This window comes from Ambystoma mexicanum, chromosome 3q (assembly GCF_040938575.1).
Source record: "Ambystoma mexicanum isolate Mex_15411 chromosome 3q, UKY_AmexF1_1, whole genome shotgun sequence".
Classification (NCBI taxonomy): Eukaryota; Metazoa; Chordata; class Amphibia; order Caudata; family Ambystomatidae; genus Ambystoma; species Ambystoma mexicanum.
The window spans coordinates 113,433,008-113,452,299 of NC_090926.1; positions in this window are offsets into that span (position 1 = coordinate 113,433,008).

Consider the following 19,292-nt stretch of genomic DNA (forward strand, 5'->3'; position numbering starts at 1 on the left):
AATGGGCTAAATGAGGACTTGTACTTTCCGAAAACCCTGCAGGGGTGATGAGGTGATCAGGGACTTGAGAAAACTCTGCAGTGCTCTCCACGTTTTGGCAATGCAAGAAGGTGTTTATGGGAGCAATAGTGCAGGTCAGACCTTTTGCTATCTCGTTGTAGTTTGGGTTCGGTGCCACCCTGCCTCTGCATTCTCCGTCCCACTGTCATGCTCTAGCAAGGACAGCCCCTACAATGATATCAATATTGAACACTCGTTTGAAAATAAATATTTCCTCAGGGATGATGCACTCTGCCCTGTGTGCCATGTTATAGACATATGTGGGTAGTTTTCGCATTACTTGAGATACACTTCTAACCTCTACTTTCATCAACGAGGGAAACATCCACCACAATACCTTGTTAGGGTTCAGAGGCAGAGGCGTGGGCAAGGCCCACCCAAAATCTGTAAATGCCCACTCAGGAGTACTGTGTGGGCATTTACAGCTGGCAATGGCAATGCAGTGGGCACAACTACATAAGCTTCAGGCCCCACTTGTTACACAGAGGTTACGACTCGGTTCATACGTTTGCTCTTGAGTGGAGACCGGCATGTAATAAGGGGGCAGAGATGCCGCAAATCTGATATTGTTGGATTTTCACATCCCATTCACCCAAGACCATTTCTCCCCCTGGCAGCATGCTTCCCTTCACATTGCTGCAGCCCCAACACCCCTTTAAGCCGAGGGATGTGCACCCCGTTTCATGGTACACTTTGAGTAATCCGCACTCCACCTTTTATCTTTTCTGCACCTCACCTCAATGACCTTCCCATAAAGAACATCCTGCAGGGTCTCAGCAGCATCCGACCTTTGGACAGGTGACCTTTGGCGCGCGCGCGTGTGTGTGTGTGTGTGTGTGTGTGTGTGTGTGTGTGTGTGTGTGTGTGTGTGTGTGTGTGTGTGTGTGTGTGTGTGTGTGTGTGTGTGTGTGTGTGTGTGTGTGTGTGTGTGTGTGTGTGTGTGTGTGTGTGTGTGTGTGTGTGTGTGTGTGTGTGTGTGTGTGTGTGTGTGTGTGTGTGTGTGTGTGTGTGTGTGTGTGTGTGTGTGTGTGTGTGTGTGTGTGTGTGTGTGTGTGTGTGTGTGTGTGTGTGTGTGTGTGTGTGTGTGTGTGTGTGTGTGTGTGTGTGTGTGTGTGTGTGTGTGTGTGTGTGTGTGTGTGCGCGCGCGCCTTTCACAGCTGTTTAAGACCGGTTTACAGAGACCGTGGTAGATGCCTGGAGGAAACCCCCAGGGATGTTGGCCCCGGGCCATATCACATGTGCAACGTCAGCAAATGCCATTCGTTGCCCGAGCAGGGTTGCTTTGATGAGAAGAAGATCCAGACGTCCCTATGGGGCACAGCACCTGAGTAAGTCAGAGTGCCTGGTTTGGGATGGTGGTCAGCCTGCCAACCAACATACTACAGAAGATGAAGCGAGCGCCTAGGATTTTTATATTGTAGGGAGGGCTTTTTCTGAACCAAAAGGTCATTACCTCACATAAACCTCAACATTTTACTTGGGGAAATGTAGTGTAGTAGTCCAGTCAGTCCCCTCCACTCATCTGACATTCCCCAATCCTTGTTGATCATGTGTACAATATATCTATGTGAGAGAGAGAAAGAGAGAGATGGGGAGACCGAGAGAGCGTTTGACAGTGGCAGAGTGAGAACATGAAATGAGAGCTGTCTTCAGAGGCCAGAGGGAGGAGCGTAGGGAGGGGGGAACATGGTCTTTACATGCCTCACTCCAGTGGTCGAAGTGAGTGGGAACCGTCGGGAGCGGTGTTCCACTACTTTTAGTTTTTTTACTGTTAACAGCTCCATTACTTTTTGCACCATTATCACCATTCCGGAACTGTTCTTTGTGAAGTTAAAGCACACTTCTCTACTTTACCACCGGATATCAGTTACAGCGAAACTGAAATCTGTTTCAACTCAATTGGCTGTCAACCAGCACGACTGCACCCCTTGAAAAATGTGTTGCACGTTACCCCTTCCTTCCTACTATGTCCGCCGCTGGAGTCACAGTTCCACTACTTTTTCGGTACACTTCTACCACTGCCCCACTCTGACTTATAATGCTTCGTTGTGCCTTGCTGTTTATATGTGGCTTCCGTGTTATCTGTACCCCTCACTAGCCTGCACACCATTCTACTTTCCACCTTTACTACACTCATCATCTCACCACTCCAGCTGCTGACCCCCTCACCTGAGTACACTAAAACCAGCCACACTGTACACCTCACCCGCCAGGTCACCAATCATGGCCCTTGGGCAACCCTGGGCCCATCCACGCTCTAACAACAGACCTACTCATGCCAGCACATGGAGCCCAATCCCATCTGATCTGCACACATCACTCCACCAGCACAACATTCTTGCACTGGCGCTCCTGCTGACCATCCCCAACCCACGTTCTGTTATAATTTGGCATCTGCTCCCAGCACAGGGTGTCAAGGATTTGGAAGAAATCCACACTGTTCCGGCACCTTTTAATTTTAGGGGAGAAGCACTACTCAGAACTAGTAGATTGTCTGGTCCTGACAGGGGATGCATGATTGCAAAAATGCTCCCCAGAAGAAATGTGTGTCTGGTTAACGCGAGGAACAAAGTAACTAACATCTGCACACACAGATTAAGACATCTTTTATTTAATTTATTGAATGTGTGCTTTGTTTACACAACAGAACATTTCGCACAAAATCCACGTTAAAACATTAAAGAAATTCATTAGAGTTGCATTACAATTTCACTTAAAAACAGTTACAAGTGCATTACAGAAACAATTCGTACAAACACAAAAACAGTTTTGAGAATATCCACTAAAATGCAATTCTAAAATCAGTCAATACCAATTCCAAAAATGTCTAAAATTGCAATAAACAGTGACATTTCGTTTGTATTTAAAATGCTATCCCATAACCAAACCAGTTTTGTATAAATCTATGCAACTTTTCATAGCGTAATTCCTCAAGGGCAGAGCACTCCATACACAAGTGTCTTAGGGTCTCAATATCATGACCACAGTAACAACATGAACTTTGATCCACAGGAGACTTCTGCCTAAGACATCCAATGATGGCAGTAACTTCAATTTTAATCGTAGCACTCTAGTTCTAAATTCTCTTGACGGGTGTTTAACCAAATATGGAGCAACATGAAAGGATTTTATATTCCAATTAAAATGATCATTTAAACATTGATGTTCCATTGAAATCTCCCTCGTCTTAATACATTCATGTCTGTAAAGTTTTAACTTCACTTTATTGGCATTAGTACTACGTTCCTCAGGGGATGACTCTGTCTTGTCCAGCAGGTCTTCACACTTGCATTTCCAATTCAAAAGTGACTTACTTGTGCCTGCAACCAATCCTATCCCTAGCTTAATGTATAGGGAGGACTGCGGGGGCAACACAAATGAAGCATCTAGTTGCAACACCCTCCACTCCACAAACATTCCCAGTGGGAGTAAGCCTAATTCCTATCGAATTCCCACGATTGACACTAAACTCAGAAGACGCAGCACCTTTCTCCACAGAGTGCCTCTAGTTTGGACCAGGGAATATCCCCAGTGTTGATCTCAGCAGCAATGATTAATTTAGGAACCACTTTCTGTCTATACAATTTAGCCATTGGTAAAACTACTGAAAACCTTCCAAATGTGTGGTCAAACTGTACCAACTGTGAGGCAGATGCTAAGAATATCGCTCTCTTCTCTGTATGCATTGCCATTTTAGATTCGCCCGAATAAACACAACTACCCGAATATTTGAAATCATTAACCACCTCCAGAACCTAATTTGAAATACTGCATTTAAAGTGTTTCCATTTGGCTTTGCCTGCATTCAAGATCAATATATTCTATTTTGAAATGTTTATGTTGAGATCCATACTTAAGATATCTTTTAATGTTGGCCTCCAGGCTCTGGAACAAAACAGGGTTTTATCCCTAATCCAGAAGTCTAGGCAGTAAATATTCATGTGCAAAAGGGGATCTATTTTGACAATGCAAGCCCAAAGGAGTCCCAGAGATGTTTGTAGTGCATTAGAATTGTGGCTAGCCTTACAGAAAACCGTTTTCTATCTTAGCCGAAATGTATTGGAGAAGAGTCTGTCTTATTTCCGAGGGGTATGTGCCTAACCTTTCCTAAATTAGCAGGGGATTTTAAATGTGGCTCTTCCCGCCACAAACTTCCTTTCATCCTCAGCTCTTTTTATATTTGTTTACCTTGGTGTATATATGCGGGTGTGCCTGTGCCTACCAGCAGGTCTTCTTTTTTAAATGTTGTATTGTGCCGCAGAGGACATAGGACTAGGAGTGATCTCTCTTGCCTCCCCGCTTCATTTCTAAATGCGCTTCACATGTAAACAAGCAAGAGGTATCACATGTATGTCTTGTTTACAAAGCCATTAAATAAAGGTTTATGATATAATAAAGTGTGCTACTGGATCACAAATAGCACCCAGGGGGTGCATCTCCACCAGTCTGGTTGCTTGTCCCCATGGTATTTACCAGAGTTTTCAGCCATTTTTGTTGTCACCACTGCTCCTCCATGGCACTTACACGCATCCCCACATGTCCAGTTCTAGCATCCTAAATGGTTGGCATGCTGAAGCTGCTCCAGTGCACCTCCAAGTTCTGTTGTCTTCTAGGTGCCCCTTCCTTATGCCCTTTCTTTTTTAGTTTTCGTCAGGGTGCCGCACAGTCCTTTCATGGGCCTGCCCTCTGACCCAACTCTCGGTCCTTTCCCCCACCTCCAGTGTTCCTCATTTCTGGCTGCCTTTTGCTTTTCTTCTTCATGCAATGTGTCTTTTTCAGCACAGTCCTCCATTTTTAGTTTTGGCTATTAGGGGCCGCTACCGCCACCTATAAGCCAAAGCTATTGCATTAGAGTACAGCTAGGGAGAAATGGGATATGAGAGGGACACAATGCTTGTAGGTGTTGTCTGGTTACTTGTCCACCCATTGCTTGCCCATGGCGATTGCTCCATCATGGGATCTCTTTGAGCTGGCTTTTCCAAGCCTTACCATCAAACTTCATACTCAAAGCGCCACCTGACAGTGTTTTTTCAAAGCAGTTTGAGTTAATGACTTAATTGGAACTGTAAATACGTTACCGGTGTAATAAAAATGTCTTACCCAGATCTGTCTTCCAGCCACTTCACTTAATTTATAAGCACTATGCATGTCCTTCACTGAAGACCTGTTAAAAAAAAGTATTGGCAAAGACAAAGCCAATCATTTTGGCCTGTGTATAAATGTTAGTCATTTGCCAGGCACTGCTATTATATGTCCGGCAGCTCACACCATTTTGCAGGTGCTACCATCGATGGTCATTTAATACCACTATGGCAGTGCATGGCAAATGCCCTTCCCATGTCTACACAAAAACCCAAACTGTTGGCATTGCCAATGGTTTTTTAATGTGATTCTGTGGTCGCCGTTGCTCTCTGGGTCCACCCTTGCCTTCAGGGTTGCCCTTATTAGTGCCAATGGGCACTTGCAATCATGGCAGAAACTGGGCCTGCTAATGTTAAGCGTATAGCCCTTCATAGTAGCCTATACCATATGATAAAACAAGGGAGTTCCAAAGTTTGGGAGCAAGAAGGGTGAACGAGCGAAAGCAGGATTGAGCAGACGGAGAATATGGGACTGCCAAAAGATACACAGAGGAAGAACAAAGAGTTCAACTAGAAGCATAGACAGACACAAAGAAGTATGGCAAGAGGAGCAAGATCATGCACGCATTTAAAAATGAGGCATAATTAATTACGCTGGAGATGGAGGCAAGAGAGTTAAAGAAGATCAGTAAGAGAGGGAGATATATGGGAGCGCGAAAGAGCAGGGAAAGAAGACGAACATCATCATTGAAATTATACTGGCGAGGGGCAAGAGCATAGGCAGGGAGGCCTAAAAGAAGAGCGGAACAATAATCAAGTTCTGTGAAGTCCAGAGTGAGGATAAGGAGTTTTGGTAGCCAAAATAGTATGAAATAAAAGGAATGAGTTAGAGAAGAAATGTGACTGAAGAAAGAGAGTGAGGAGTCAAAAATCACACTGTGGTTATGAGCAGATTAAGAAAGAAAGGGAGAGCCAGAATAACAGAAGAGGAGGTCAATCGATCGTAAGGTGATGGAGTAGCTAGAAAAATGATCTCCATTTTGGAAGGATTAGGATGAAGAGAGTGATTAGGCACCCATAATTGTATTGATGAGAGACAGTCACAAAGAGAGGAGTATAGTTCATCAGATAAAGTAATGAAAGAGAAAAATATATTTTGTATGTTTGTATTTATTTGAAGAACACTGAAGTCAATAATGATGAGAAATGACTTTTAGTAACACATTTTCAGATGGCAGAGGCATTCCCCCAAATGGAGCCTGTACAACAGCACACAGAAGAGAACAAGCGGTGAGCCAGTCTATGTGTGGGTGTAAAAAAGTGGGACCTATAACAGGGACAAAACAGAATGAGCAGGAAAAAGAATATATATAAGAGAACAGGTGATGTACAAACATTACATTAACCTAAGAGTGCAAGAGAAGTACTACTTAAATATGCACAATTACATTATTAAGCGTCAATGGAAGCAGTGGTGGGGTCAAGTAGGGAGGATGGGGGAGAGGACAGAAGGAGCTCGCTGGCTAGCAAGTAAGTCAAGTTTAAAAAGAGTTTTGAAGAGATCCATAGTTCGGCTACCATTGATTGTTATGGACAGTGGGTTTCACTGGAGCAGGGTGAGTAGGGAGAAAGAGTGGAAGCGAGGCGAGGCACAGGGAGGGTAGCAGAGGATGAGGATGTGTGCAGAGGAGGATCACAGGGAATGCAATGGTGAGTTAACTGAGCTACAATCAGACAGGTACTGAGGATCAAGACCATTGACAGCTTTGTAGACAAGGAGAAGGAACTGGAAAAGAGAGTGGTTGTTCATGCAGATCCACCCAGCAAGTTTTTGTTAGGTAGAAGTGGGGTGGGGTCTGTGTAGGTTATAGAGAGTGCAGGTAGCAAAGTTAAAGACTTAGTTTAGAGGGAGGAAGGAGTAGAGAGGAAGGCCAAAAAGTAGGCTTGAGCAGTTGTCCAGTTTGCTGAGCATGAGAGCGGAGATTAGAGTTTTTGCAGAGTGGTAAGCAAGAAAGGGACTACATTTTATTAATGTTGAGGAAGTTAATACGAGCAGCAGAAGCAGTGGTAGTCATATGTTCCTGCAGTCGGAAGTTGTTATTAAAGAGGATACAAAGACTGCACGCCTTGGATGTGGGAGCCAGAAGGTCAGACAGGAGAGGGGAGGCATTGCAAGCCGGGAGAAAGATGACTACAGTTTGTTTTAAAAGAGCTCAGCATGAGACAGCAGTGAGCCATCCAGTGGGAATTGCAGTGAGACAGTTCATAATCCGTTCCTAGACAGCTGGGGTGGAGGGGGAAAAGGAGAACAATATTTGAGTGTCTTCACCAAAAAGGTGATAGTGAAAGCCAAAGGATGTGATTAAGTCTTCCTAGGGCAGAGGTATAGAGAGTGAAGAGCTGTGGTCTGAAGACTCATCCCTAGGGAATGTCAACAGGGAGAAGGGTGGGGTCAGAGGTTTGTGAGTGCCAAGAGATTTGAAATGGTAGGAGATGAACTGGGCACACGCATATTTGTGAAATGCAACGTTCTAGAGAGTGTGGAGGATAGAGAAGCAGCAGAAAGCTCCAAAAGGATGAGTTTATAAGAGAGTTTTGAGTCCTGAGTCTTAAAGTGTAGTTTTGGTGGAGTGTTTACTATGGAATATATATTGAAGCTGGCCTCCAGGGCCATTATCCTCAAGGTACTCAGTGATCTGGTCAAAGACCACCCGCTCAAGACTTTTGAATATTGGAGAAGGAGGGACACTGGGTGAGTTTACTGGGACGTTTGGGTCAGCAGAGGGTTTCTTCACTAGCGGTAAAACAGTTGCAGATTTAAAGAGATTTAAAGAGCTCAGAGAGTCTTTTACAATTTAGGGAGCAAAGAGGGTGAAAGGAGCACAAAATGGGTTGGCAGGGCAAATAATTGGTAATTCAAAAGGGGAGGTAGGGGAGAAGTAGTGGAGAGTAAAAGCAATGGGGCAGATATGGTGCACAGAAGGAGTGTTGAGGAGAGAGAGAGAAGGGCTGCGAGAGAGATCTTAGATGAAAGGTGGTGTGAAAAGTCATTAGCAGAAAGGGAAGAGGAGATGGATAGTAGCATGGCCAGTGTGAGCAAAGATTGGAGGATAGATGAAAGTCTGTGATGGTGATTGCGCAGGGAAGATATTAGGTTTGTGAAGTAGGAGGATTTGGCAGAGTCCAGTGCAGAGGTTAGAGCAGCAAGGGAACTTTTGCAGCCTAAGACTAGGGCAGGTGTAGGTGTACCAAGCATAGTAGGTTATGGTGCATGTCTGTTTTGAATGTCCGAATTTCAGAGGTGATCAAGGCTGGGGATGAGGATGGGAAAGTGTGACTGTGTGAGCATGATGTTGTTGGTGAACTGGAGTCATAAGTGCATAGTGAAAGTCAGAGAAAGCCCAGTCAATGAAAGAGGCATACATAGGAGAGGAGAGAGGTCTTCACATCATCCAGGTAAGGGACAAGAGAGTCCTACCTGAATTTCCTCTTAGTCATTGAAGTGCAGAGATGAGGAGTAGAAGGTGGAGAGACCGAAATGTTAACTTGAACAATGGAGTGATCAGAGGGAGAGGGGTCGACTGATGACAGTAAATTAAAGGAAAAAAACAAGGTCAAAAGAGTTCCCACCAGAGTAGGTAGGCAGGTCACGGAGGGAGTTGAGGGAGTGGTCAGGTAGGAAGAAGTTAGGTTCAAGGCAGGTGGCCGTGGAGGGTGTGGGGTGGGGGGTGTTAAAGTCCTTCATCATGACAAGGAGAATGTCGTTAGGAAGTGACTCAAAGAGACAGGTCTGATCAGGGAAGAAGAGTAGAGAGGATCAGGCAGGTTGATAGAGAGCCAGAACAGTGAGAGGCATACGAGGGCGGAGTTGAAGAGTGGCATATTCAAAAGAGGAATAGTTGATGACAACAGGGGTTAGAGGGGCAGGGTTGAGCTGCATTGATAAGGAACCTAACACCGCTGGCCCTCCCAGCAGGCCGTGGGGAGTGGGAGAAGGTAGCAGAGTCAGTGTGGCGAGCTGCTAGTGAGTGGAGATCCAAGTTTCTTTGATAGCAAGAAGTGAAAGTTGAGAGGGCTAGTTTAAAGTGGTCTGTCACGTAGGGAGACCTGTTGCAGGGGGTATGGGATTCAAGAGGCCAACTGAAACGGTAATGGGAGGTGGGTGAGAGGAGCAGGTGTTGTGTGGTAGACGAGGGGGATAGAGGAAGTTGCAGACCCTGGGAGCATGGGAGCATCTTATTGGAGGCGTTGCGTGTGCAGAAGGCAAGGAGGAAGGTGGGGAGGTGGGACACTGATGCAAAAGTTGCACCAAGTTGAGGCTGAAGGCTTTGAGAGAAGGGAAAGAGGAGAAGGAAGAAGGTAGCAAAGTCAAGATGCATGATGAAGGATGGAATAGGCCAGTGAAAACAAGAAGAAAGTGTGCAACCCAGGAGAGAGGGAGGGTAGGAGGGTGAGCAGAAAGGGAAGGCATGGCTGGCTGAGAAGATGCAAGTGTAAGGTGTGAGTTGGGCTAGAATGGGGCTATATGTAACCTGAAGCCAGTTCACATGCCCAAAATAGCAATGGATAGAATAGTCAATGTTAGGAAGGATGGAAGGATCCCTAAGCATGCAAGCAGATGTCAGGTAAAGGGTGAGAATAGCCTGTATTGTTCAAAAACTGATACATAATAAATGTATACAGCTCTGCATGAACAGGTGTAATGGCATCTTTAATTCCATAACCTATCCACAACAGAGAACAATGTATGTACCCTCCCATTCACCTTAGCCTCTCTGGGCCAGTATATTCACAATTAGGCTATATAATCATTTCATTTTGTCCAGTGGCCATGCATGCTGTGTGAATTGAGTTTGGAGCTTGTAAAGGACACTGGAGAAACAACAAAGGATTCTGGCCCCTGCTGTGATCGACCAATTAAAACCTATCAAGCGCTGTTCATTGCCCTGATGGCAAACATCCCAGCTGGCCCATGACTAAAGCACCTGAGCAAGTTAGAACGTAGTTTGGGATGATTCGCAGCCTGATAAACAACTTACTGAGAATGGTGACATGGGAACTTTGTGCTTTCATATCTCAGGCATCCATTTCTATGAACCAAACGTACATGCCCCCACAACCCTTAGTTCTTCTCTTATGATAACTATTGAAGTCTCCAGTCTGTCCTCTCCCCTTGTCTACACATTTTCAGGGTACAATGTATTTATGAGAGGGAGAGAGAGCAAGAGAGAGAGCGAGAGAGAGAATGAGAGCGAGAGTGAGAGTGAGAGGGAGAGAGAGGGAGAGATAGAGAGAAAGAGAGAGAGGGAGAAAGGGAGAGAGGGAGAGAGGGAGAAGGAGCGAGGGAGAGGGGGAGAAAGAGAGAGAGAGAGAAAGGGAGAGAGAGAGAGCAAGGGACAAAGAGTTTGTTTGACAGTAGCAAAGTGAGAAAGCTGTCTGGAAGGGCCATTGGTGAGAGCATGGGGTGCACACCAGGTTATTTTGACTTGTCAGGCCTCTTTTTATTGTGTTTCTGTGACTTCTCATGTTTTGCTCCTGCCATTATCATGCCCTTGTATGCCATGTCATAATCTGCTATATGGTATGGGACTTCACAATTGTCTGTGCCCCTCACCAACCTGCTCATTGACTGCTCCCACACTTACATCCTCAAATGTTAAGTTGCAATACTCAATGCACATTCCAACTAAGCCATGCACACATGGCAATTCAACACCCCTACCAACAGACTCCAAACATCAGGGCACTACACTTCTGCAAGCACATACATACACAGACCTGACCAATGCATCCTAGAGCCATTGACACTTTGACAAAATGACTAATACTCTGAAGGAGTACGTGGGTGTGTAGTGGCTAAACTGTCTACTCAGTCCCACACAACTACTAAACCAGTGGTGATCCCAGAGGTGAAACAGACATGGCCAGAAAGGTATACCTCCTTCACTTTGTGTGCTAGCGCAGGCAGAGGGCAGGATTTATCTTCAGTAAGGGTTTGGGCTGATAACAGTGACCCAAAAAGCAGTCGTACAAAGACTCCAAAATAAAAGAATGCCCAATCAAGTTTCTAATATAGACTTCAAATTAAACAATAAATTGCAGACAACTAACTATAAACACTACCAAAACCCACCCCTGTAATGAAAACACAGAAAATGCAGACTGCTGTAAAATAGCACTTTGGGTAAATGGCCAGGCCTTTAATTGACACAATGTCAATATTCAAGAATGTCTTGAGAAAGGCAGAGAATGGAGGTTTAAAGTCACAATGGTTCTAAAGTAAACCAGGAGGATAGGGCCTCTTCACTGTACCCGATTCTCGTCTTTGGGGTTCTACAGAATCGAGCCAGGCTTCTAGGAGCTTCCTGAGGCAATGATTCAGTGTTGGGTTGGTGAGTTTTTCTACAGGGTCCTACATGCATTGCGGTCCAAGCAGCAACAGCATGTGGCATGAAGAAACTTTGACAGACAGACGATGTCCGGGTATGCGTAGCTCACAAGTGGTTCAATGTGGGATTCAGGGCCCAGAGCTGTTCCTTGATGTTTGTGGTTGTGGTTGTTGGGAAGCTCAATCACGGTCTCTGGGGACCAATTGAGTCCTACTGTACTACACTCCCACCTCGGGGAGCTTGGCAGGCCCCTACAAAGGATCCTTCATCTTCATTGAGCAGGTTGATGATTCCTGTGCAGCCAGCATTGAGGCCTTTGTCCAACAGCAGTCACCCCCCATTGTTCCCTAGTGATGCTTAGGGGACAAAGCTCACCTCTGTCTTGGTTACCTTTTCTCTTCACTTCTATGGCAGTGACAATTCACGAGACACTGGGCTCTTCTGCTTGCTTCATCCTTATACACCCCGCCCTTATCAAAGGCAGTCCTCACTTGGGACTAGGGCCTCGCAATAATTCTTTCTGGGTGCCCACATTCTTCTTTGGAATTTGACATCATCAATCCTTCACCTCCTTCAATCTTTACACATACCCAAATGTGGCTATATAACAATACTATATCACACCCCTAAATAAAATGAACAACACTATTTAGGGGCAGTGCCTCCACGTGACAAATTCACATGCACACCCCACTTTCCAAAGTGTTTATAAACTCATTCAAATCCTTAGCAAGAAAACATCTCTGCAGTCTACTACAGATATCATCATCATACCGCTTGTTATCTTCATTGATATATCGCCTCGTCGATTCTGCCTATTGCAGGTAATTGAACTTTTTTTCATTATAGTCTTCTCGTTTTCAGCTTGCTACATTTATGGTGTGTTTTACTCAATTATCATGCACACTGAATTTTCACAATTACTTCACCATTATCAATCTTTCTATGTATTATTATATCTTGAATTTCTATATCACATGATAGAGATGACAAAAGTTTTGACATCCCTCTTCTTTTGGTGGTGCAATGGATGATCAATGTACCACTAATACGTTTTTTTTGTCTGAAAGACCGTTGACATAAAAGTTGGTGCTTAGCCTACTGGGTCAGACAACCTTACAGGGCAGTTATCAAATTCTAAAAGTATTTGTCATTGTTTATTTATGTATTTATTGGTCACTTGTTAGGTGCTTTTACAGGAAGCAAATACTGTTTCAAAGCGCCCACAGAGCAACAGGGAGGGGACAGGGGATGACAGACAATATAATTACAACAATGTTAAATAATTAGTACAACAATATAAGAAGGGACAATGGGAAGGGAAAGGCGAACCTACCATGCGTTGTGAGTGTTCAGAACATGCAAGTGCAGGGGGCAGAGGTGTATGGGATAGGTGCTGTGGTGCTCATGGAGAGCAATAGGTGAAGTGCTATGAAGAAGGTAAGTGCAACCTCCAGTGGTGGAGGGTGAGTTGAGGGAAGTACAGGGGACAGACAGCAGCTGGGATGATAAGATGTTGAAGGTCAGGGCCCGAGGATGCATAAGGGCCCTGCACACCAATCGCCCCACTGTGCGATTAGCAGGGGGAGAGGGAGGGAAGGACGAGGTAAAGAGGAACGTCTTGAGACATTTCCGGAACTTGTGGAGGTCTTGCGCAAGACAAAGAGGGAGGGAGAGGATGTTCCAAAGTAGTTGGTGCCAGAGGAATGCAGGTGTCTAGAGAGGGAATGTTTAGTCAGAAGGAGCTGCAGATAGAGTGGTCCCTGCCCCAGACAACCTTGTGGATGATACAGAGGGATTTGAATTTAATCTGTGGTGTGACCGGGAGAGAGTGAAGACTTTGTAGGGCAGGAGAAATGCAGTCACTGGGCTTGAGACCAAGGATAACTCTCGCTGCCCTATTCTGGATTAGCTGGATGGGGTCGCAGAGTGGACAAAGGTAGATCAAGGAGGAGGCTATTACAATAGTCAAGTCCAGAGAGAACCAGAGCCCGGGTAACATTGAGTCTCTGGGGAAAGGTGAGGAAAGGTAGAATTCCTTTCAGAAGGAAAAGCTGAATGTGGGACTTCTTGGCAATGTCCTGAGTATGAGGGAAGAATGAGAGAGAGGAGTCGAAGATGACTCTGGGGTTTCTGGCTTCCGAGGAGGGAGCATGGGGAGAGCCCATGGAAGAAGGCCAGAGTGAAGGGAAGAAGCTTGGTGCCGGGGTCCCAATAGGAAGGATCTCCAAGGTTTTTATTGCTGTATTAATCACTACCATACTTTAATAATTTTTATATTTTTAAAATAGTATTACCAAATCTTCCTGAGCATAAAACAATGTCTTCATGTATTGTTTTTGGATGTCAGAATATCAGACATGATAAAACTCCTGTTACGGTTATGCATATTTTCCCCAAGGATATGTCGTTGATACGAACATGGTTGGTCAATAGTGGATTTCCAGTATCCGAGTTTAACAGCAGAGACAAGGATGTCTTGGAGGACATGAGGGTCAATTGATTCTGCGTCTGCATCATGCACTTCTCGGAAGATATTTACAAACCTTCAAAGTTCACTAAAAAGTGTCACCCCAGACTCATTTGCAAATTACTTCACAGTGCTGTTCCAACTGTATTTCAACAGACACTGAGTCAGGTAAGTAGTGAACATGACTGATTAATATATGTTTATATGTACATATTTGTGTATGTATATATTTAGAAAAAGTTATCAGACAATTTATTGAACTTCTATGCCAATAGGAAATGTTATTAAAAGAATTCGGCCCTCATTACGACCCTGGCGGAATACGAAAAACGATGGCGGAAATGTAATACCGCCATCGAATACCGCCCGTTGCGATCATGACCCGTCACCGTAAAGTACGATGCCATTAGCGACACCGTAGTGAACTCCAACGCTAACTGCACCAAGTACGCGCACGCGCGCCGTGCAAAACCGCAAAATCCGCCATGGCGCAACGGTACGCGAATGCTGACCCCAGCGGACATTCACTTAACGCCATCAAGCATGGCGGAAAGTACCATTCCGCCCTGGCGAGAACTACGCCATCGCGAACCAACCGTAAATGGCCCTACTGAGTGCCTGTACTCCACTCCCTGGCCACATTGCACAACTCCTCGTAGGCGCAATGTAGTCACACCATGCAACCAGTGAAATGTACAAGTCACCCATGCATGCCAACGAACAAATGCATGCAGGGGCCCCAAGTGCCCTGTGAGTGGCCATCCACATTTGGCAAGACACCATTGCCGTACTGATGCAGCACAGGCATCTGAAGGTGCAAGTACACCAAAATGAACTGAAAATCCCATGAGACAAAACAACAACAGTCCCCCATCGCTTGCCACCAGTGTAAATCAACATTCAAAGCAGTAACCTGAGGGAGACTGCACCAGCCCTGTACACTTGCCAGTAGTCAAACCAACCATCAGCATAAGCACGTACCACACAACTGTACCCAGAAGCCGGAACCCAATGCAGATCACCTCACAATACATCGCGCCACAAATAGGAATATGCCACATTACTAGCAAAGAATAACGCTACACGGTTAAAATCTGAATATAAATTTTATGCACATCAAAATCACCAAGCCCATACAGCCATTTGAACATAAACTCCCAAATGATCATCATTACTGTGGGCTGCATCCGCAATAAATGACCAGCTTCCCCTTGTGTGACGCCCTGTACCTTCATGGTACACAGGGGCTACATCAACGTCCAAAAAGGCAACATGGAAGCGCCTAGGACCGCAGGGCCGTCCCATGAAGTAGGCACTAGTCCAGCTGGAAGCTAGGTATGCTGCACCTAGCCACTAGTACTGCGTAAGGGCATGTGGGCCATTGGCGATCGTCCCATAAGAGCGTAATGGTGCTCCACTGATTAACTCGAAGCTGCAGGTGTCGACTGTAGAAGCCATCTGCAGGAGTGGCGTACAGATGGCAGCGGCAGAAGGGGAGGAGATACCTGTCACACAAATGAAAAAAATAATAGTATGGGCATCCGAACTTCATATGTATTACTCACTTCATTCAACACACCAAACCTACAACCATATCCATGCTAGCCCACTCATAAGGATCAATTGCACCCAAAAATCACTTGCGAATCATAACGACACAAATCGAGGTGAATACACTATTACAAACGAGTGTCTGTGTGCATGCGCCTGTCAGAACAGGATCCATCAGATGGGATCATCAACGTGCATAGACACAAGTGATTGAAGGCGCGTCGAGACAGGGAGGGTTCAACAAGGGCAGACAGACGATGGTCCCACTATGGCAGCCTTGCATCACATAGCGCAGGGGAAGGGGATAGATTCCAAATAGCCATGTACATGGCAGACTCCCAATTAAATCATCTGTCCATGCATCCATTCATCATTCCCTCATCCCGGTATGAAGACGCCTGAATATTTACTCACATAACATTCGAAATTTCCATTGAGTCTGTGCGTAATGCAGTCTTCAAAATCCACTGTGCTCCTGCCCGGATCCCTTGTGTAGTGAAGTTACATGTATTTGGGAACGTCCTGCCTTATCGACCACTACGCTATAGCACATCCCATTCAAATCATATCAATCATTGCATTATCGTCATGGGCCCTGTCCCAAGGACATTCAACAATAGAACGTTACATTTCCAGTCAGACCTGTGGGCGTCTCCACGCCGCTAGTTGAAAACCGAAAGCGCTGTCCTTCGAATTCCTAATTTGCAACATCACGTCGAAAATACATCTATGTAGTGCGGCTGTGTGTGAAAATGGTAACTGGCCTCAATCACTGATGGGACTCCCCGCCCGTCGGTGAAAGTTGGTACAGTGCTGCATGAGGGTCCACCGTTGATCGAGCACTACATTCCACTGACCCTTCACAAGTCTGCTCGCGAATGCAAATATAGTATGTGCAACAATGGGACCATAGCAGAATTAACATATTAACCAATATTTCACTGCCATCGGGATTAAGAACATGAATGCAAATGCAAGATGCCATGCGTCGAATTGCAGCGCCGTGTGCGGGACGTGTTTGCACGAAAGGCATTGCAGCTGACACAGGTGGAATGAATCACCACAGGTGAAGGCTATACAGCCTGAAAACACATAAATTGCACACCCAACCCCCTCCCCCAACCACACCCACTCCAGAATGCTACCGGCAGGACTAGCGATGTTGGGCCTGGGGGACCTGATTGCACTGCAAGTACTCCAACTTCAAGAAGAAGACGAACGCCAACTACTACAACAACCGGCCGCACAGAGGAGACGCAGGAGGAGGAGGAGGAGGGCAAGGCATGGCCAGCAAGCCCCACCAGCACAGCCACTACCACCACGCAGGCAGCCCGCAATCCCACGCCTCCGAGCTAATCCGTTCAACCTCACAGCTGAGCAGATCCACACCCTCTACCGTTTGGACCGGGACACCATAACCGCCATTGTCGACATGACACACGCTGACCTTGTCAGCATGATAGATAGCCCAACCGCCATCCCACCCCTACTGAAGGTGGTGTCTGTACTCCACTTCCTGGCCACAGGCACCTACCAGCACACAGTCGGACAGTTGCATGGAATTTCACAGCCACTATTCTCACGGACACTATTCCAAGTGCTTGATGCCCTCCTGAAGCACTCAGACGACTACATCACTTTACCACGCTCGGAGCAGGAGATTACAAACACCAAAGTGGGATTCCATGCACTTGGCGGCATACCGGGTTGCATTGGTGCCATCGACTGCACCCATGTGGAATTGGTTGTCCCACATGCCATGGAGGCCCAGTACTGCAACCGGAAACAATATCATTCTATCAATGTACAAATGGTGTGTGACTCCAACAGGATCTTTACACATTGTTGTGCCCGATTTCCAGGATCAACCCATGATTCTATGGTCTTGCGGAACTCTAGAATCCCACGCTACATGGAGCGACACGCAGGGCACCGATCCTGGCTACTCGGTGAGTCTCATTTAATGCATGAGTATGTGGGGTAGGTGATGCGTGAATGACCTGGCAGGAAGGGGGGGGATGCGTACGTAGCAATGACATTCCACAAACATCCTTTGTTGTCCACATACAGGTGATGCCGGGTATCCACTGAAGAGATGGCTCCTTACACCAATCCGGAACCCACAGGACCAGCATGAGGAGGACTACAACCATGCCCACTCACGTACCCGTGTGGTCATAGAACAGGCATTCGGCCTACTGAAGGCTCGTTTCCGCTGCCTCAGCAGGTCTGGCGGGGCACTCCTGTACCGCCATGAGAAGGTTGCAAAGATGGTCATGGCATGTGTCATGCTACACAACATGTGCGTACGTAGGAATGTGGCCATGCCCCCCGACGCAGAACTGCAAGCACCTGAAGATGGTCATGATGAGGGTGGGGATGTGGCAGCACCTCAAGGGGTCCGCGAGGCACAGGAGGCCCGTGAATTACGTCAGAATATCATAGATGCATGCTTCTAGCACTCACGCCTGGTGGCTGTTACATGGACACGGGACTTGTGGCACTGTGTGTGTCTGGGACATGCACAATGTGGACTGTACGACAAGATAGGCCTCGTACGCAGAGATCAATGTCCACACATCTCATTGGATGAATATGAAGAATTGTATTGCAGATGTGAAATGACATTACACACCCAATCGACCCGCCACCCAATGAAGCACAACACACCCCCTCCACCCTCCTACCTCCCCCCCGAACACCAGTGTCCAAACACGCTCATTGTCAGTGGGCAGATGCTATTGCAAGCCCCCTCTCCGGGTATCAGGGGCACCCCTGCCTGTGGAGCGCCGGTTCCTCCCAGATCTACGTTGGGGGCTGCCCTGGACGGAACTTGCAACGGATGATGTCTCTGCCTGCTCACGTCCATGCATGTCCCTAAGGGTTTGTGAGAGCTCAGTGAGCACACGGCGCACAGCGGCAAGTTCACCACATACGTCTTTGGACGTCGCATGCAGTTCCCCCCTCAGGCTCTCGGTGCTTCTCTCCATTTGTCCCCTCAGGCTCTCGGTACTTCTCTCCATTTGTCCCCTCAGGCTCTCGGTACTTCTCTCCATCTGTCCCCTCAGGCTCTCGGTACTTCGCTCCATTTCTGCCCTAAGTGTCTCAGTAGATGTTTCAATGGCTGCCTTAGAACCCCCACATTCAGCAGCATGCTCCTTGAGGAGCGTGGCCAGTTGCTGCTGTTGCACAATCATCTGCTCGAGGGACTGTTGCCTCTGCTGGGCCATGCCCATTTGCGGTGGTGTCACAGAGGGGCTGGACGCCTCATGTTGCCTTGCCACAGGCCTTGTGGGGGTTGGCCAGTCGTCGTCTTGTGGGTGCCCCTGCGTGGTTTCCTCATGGTGTACGGGATGATACAGACAGGGGGATTGAGACAGGTCATGGATGTGTCCTACTTCGACAGCACCGTTTTCTGTGTCGGAGCATGCTGGCATGAATGCAGTGTCACCTAGGGTGCTGCTGCCACCAGAAGCAGTGCCTTCTGTGGCATCCATTGGGGGGACCTGTGGTGCTGCTGTTGTGGACATGCTGGCTGCTGGGGTGCCTGCTGGAGTCCCCTCCAGTGTGCTGCCACTCGATTTGTGCTGCTGCCGTGTCTTGATCCGTGCACCTGAGGTGGAGGGTCTTTGGCCGTTGGTCTTGGCCCTCTTTGCAGGTGTGCTGGTAGGGGTGTCCTGAAGCTCGTCGTTGGAATCGGACCCTGTGGTGGAGTGAAGGAGGGCGAGCGTTATTTATGGG